We start from the raw sequence: 4,043 nt of genomic DNA, 5'->3' as shown, positions 1-4,043 counted from the left end.
GCCACACTTTAAATAACTGGCCTGACAGCACCCCCTCACTGTATGTATTCGGATCTTAAAACTGATCAGCGGTAGCTAGAGATGGGTGGGCTCCGGAACACCACGTCTCTCTGCACGAGGCAGTTTGGGCAGGATCGGGGCTTCGGCCCATGTCTGTGTTGTGGAACACTGAGAAAAGACTGGGTCTGGCCCCTTTCTAGTCCTCACTCCCTGCTGTTCCAAGGGCATGTTCCACTGGGCTGTGGAGGAGGCAGGGGAAGGGTTGTTATAATGGGACAAATCTGTTCCTGGTGTAATGAGGCCAGTGAGCTCCCCCCGGGATGGATCTTGCCAAGGGCACCGGTTGTGGTGATGCTAGTAGATGTCTCAAATAAAAGAGCTAAAATGGGAAACAAAAGCAGCGTTTTCCATTAGATCAGAAATAGGTCAGTCACAGCTTCTCTGCTCTCCGTCCTCGTGATATTGCTGAGTCACACGGCTCCACAGCCGTCTCTAAGGAAAACAGCAGCATGACCTCTAAATGGCTTAATTATGCAGGCTCAGGCTAGGAAAAAACTAGATGGCTCCGCATGTGCAAAATCTCAGTAGAGAGAGGCCGTCCTCTCCAGGCACTGTAACCAGGGAGCAGACGGAGCCACTGCTAGAGCCAGGGCCCAGACATGGGCTGGGAGGGAGCATGTCTAAAGGGGGTTGGAACCGTCCCTGGCTCTCTCATTGGCTGCTGGAGCGACAGGCCCTAAGACCGGGGCTTAGCTAGCCCTAGAAATGCCCCTTCGTGGGCAGACTTTCACCTCTGGAAGACAAACAGGCACTTGGCTTCTGGTCCAGTTTTGGAATAAAACCACATTGGGGCTGCCCCAGCAGCTGCTCCTGTCGCTCCACCCCCAGAGACACCAGTTGTTCCTACTGAGAATCTCCTGCCCAGATCCACTGCCCTGGGGAAGGGCCAGGCAGATTGTCACATCCCGTCCAGAGTTCATGGAGCCTGCCATACCTTGGCTCACTGGAGCCCATGGAGAAAGCCAGGCTGAGCCAGCCAGCAGCGTGGAGATTTATGGGTTAATAACCCCTGTCAGGGGCTTGAGCATCTCAGCTGTGTGCCTGGCTGAGCGAAGGCTCTCAGTGCAGCTGGGCCTCGTTAGTGCTCACTAGAGGGCTGTGCGAGGACCCTCAGAGGGAGAAGCAACCGTTTGCTGATCAGAAGTCAGGACAGGGCTCTCTGGAGCTGGGTGGTGCTTCCTGGGAGCTTGGCTGGCTGTTTGGTGTTGAGGTCGTTAACTCTGTGAAAGGCTGTAGCCAGGGACTGTGCCATTCAGGTCTGTTGATTAAACAAGAACCCCTGTAGGAAACAGCAGAGAGGGATTATTGTTGTTGCTTAATCCAGGGCGTCCTGTGAGCACTTCCTGGTCATGTAGCCTCCAGCCCTGCTGTTGTCCTGGACCCCCTCTGGGTTGAGAGGGAGGGGATGCCACGATCACTGGGTGCTCAGTGCCCTGGGGAGAGTGAGTTGGGGCAGGGGAGGTTCCATCCAGCTCCTAGTGGGTGGGTGTCCCCAGCACAAATAGCATCCTCATTGCTGGCACTAGCTGGCCCCTCTTTGACCCTGCCTTCTCAACAACCCCCAGACACTCACACTGAATAAGAACCATCCCCACAGGAGACTGAAATGCCTGGATAGTCTGAGTACAAAGCCCTGAGTGGATGCTGCCAGGGGCATCATTTCTTTCCTTTTATTAATATTTCACAATGAAATGGCAATATGACAATAAGTGTCTCCTCAGAAACCTTCCTAGTATCTCTGCAGCTAATGAGAATAGATGTGTCTGGTGGCTCGGGGATGGGGCCTGTTGTTCGTAGCATCGGGGTGCTTTGTCTTTGCTAGTGCTGGAGTTGCTCAGCACCTCACCCCTTCTTTAAGGAGTGACTGTTTGTAAGACCACGATCTGACTCCCAGCACTGCTGGTCAGGTTGGGGATCGATCGTCCAACTTCAGCACAGGTATACAGCACATGCCCCCTGCTGCTGCTGTTTGTTCTGTTTCAAACTGATATGAGAGAAAAGTGAATTTCAAACCAGTTTGTCGCTCATCCCGACCCTGCCCTCCTATGTGAGTTACAGCATTTTATAGGACACAGACTGTACCTGTGGCTGGAGTCTGACTCCAGCTGTAAATGCTATTTGATGTCGCGAAACCTCTTGAGAGTAAGGGAGGCTTCACGTGGAGCTTGTGTGGAGAGGGCATGTGTTATAAATAAGGATTGGAAACGCTGGGCTGTAGGGCTATTTTCCATTGCAGATCACAAGTGTACAGAGAATGTCAGGGATGCAGGATGCCTGTTACTGGAAAAGATAAGATACCCTGGTGTTAAGCTACAGCACTGCACGGCTGCTGTGCTCTGTATCCTTTGTGTCACCTGCACTGTGAAATTCTGGGAACACTAAGTACCACTTGATTACACAGAAGGGAAAATAAAGGAGATTTATAGAGAACATGGTTTTTCCAGTACTCATATTTTTTACATTTTCTCTTTTTTTCTCTGTGGGCTCTGTCACAGATCAGGGCGTCTCTGGTCCAGCACAGCAGTCGCTCTCAAGCTCCCGGCTCCTCAGCCGTCACCTCTCTTAGGTGGAGACCTGTGTCTCTCTCCCTACTGAGCGGCACAGCTCCCTGCCTCCACTGTGACTTCCCCAGCCGTCAGACTGCCTGAGCCCACTGCTTTGCCTTCCCCTCAGAGGCTCTCAACAGCGTAATTATCCATAGGTGTAAGGTACTGCGCAGCCCTTTCTAAGCAAGGGCATGCTTGAGGTGAAAGCAGGACAAAGAAAACACTGAAAACAATAAAAGAACTACACGCATGCTGAAGAGCTTACTAGTGATCACCCCAGCACCGGCTCTGGTAGGAACCAGTCCTTTGAATCCCACACCGGGGTCTTCCTGTGGGGACAGGTTCAGAACAAGCTCCTCCATGAGTCCCTTCACCCCTGCTCAGAAAGGAGTGGGGCCCCTCCCTTGGCTAGAAGGGCCTGTCCAGGTGCTGGATCAGAAAGCAGGCCTTGAGTCACTTTAGATGCAGGCTGTTAACCAACAAAGAAAGGACTTTTGGATAATCTAGAGAATCCAGTTGGAACCAGTATCCGTGAGCCTTTTCAGGCAGTGGTGCCTGGCAGGAGTTGTTACAACGTGAGTGAATTTGCCCTCCACTGTTCTTAGTTCCTGGAGACCTGCAGACTCCCTCCCCTGTGGAATTACAGACAGCCCCTGGCCCACAATGACACACACATTTAACTTTATAAGGTTTGTCCAGGATATTGCCAGGTCTGTCACAGGCTTGATCCTGCAGCACTTACTTCCCTGAGTAGCCCCATTGGAGTAAAGGGACTCAGGTAAGTAAGGGCTCCAGGATTGAGCTCTGTGTGGCTTTTAAAATCGTAGGAGTTCATATTCTGTCATTGAAACGGACCTGTCCTCTATGGTGCCAATAGGGAGGGAAGGATGAAGAGGTATGTAGCCTGCACTGGTACCGTGGTACCACCCCCCCATGCACTGAACAAATGCTGCTGTACGCTCAGCGCCATTGAGGCTCTTGACAGACCCCCTGACGCATGGCTGCGAACACCAGAGCAGGTCAGCGTCCATCAGTCGAGGGCCGCGGTTCACAGGCTCCCCAGCCAATTCAGCTCATTATTGTTTGGTTTAGTGGTGTTATGGTTGCCCCTGATGGCCACATTCAAGATCTGGGCCCTATTGCGGTGGGTGCTGTGCTGTGCAGATGTAAGGTCCCCAGCCCCACAGAGCTTAGGGTCTGCAGAGGCAAGACAGACAAAATAAGGATTATTATCTCCATGTTATGGATAGAGGCAAAAGGGGTGGCTTTCTGAGTCTTTTATCCACATCCAGGCTGGGCTTGGGAATCATTTCTTGTTGGTGGAACGTGTTGACTTTTTGTGATAGCAAGCAAACGTTCTGCCCGGCTTCACTGTCTCTGCTCGGTCTCTGATGGTGGGGATGTGGCTGATCACTAAGTGGCAGCTCCATCAGTGTG

The sequence above is a fragment of the Emys orbicularis genome, chromosome 9, assembly GCF_028017835.1.
Source record: "Emys orbicularis isolate rEmyOrb1 chromosome 9, rEmyOrb1.hap1, whole genome shotgun sequence".
In the NCBI taxonomy this organism is placed as follows: Eukaryota; Metazoa; Chordata; order Testudines; family Emydidae; genus Emys; species Emys orbicularis.
Note: the sequence above shows the minus strand (reverse complement) of the source record.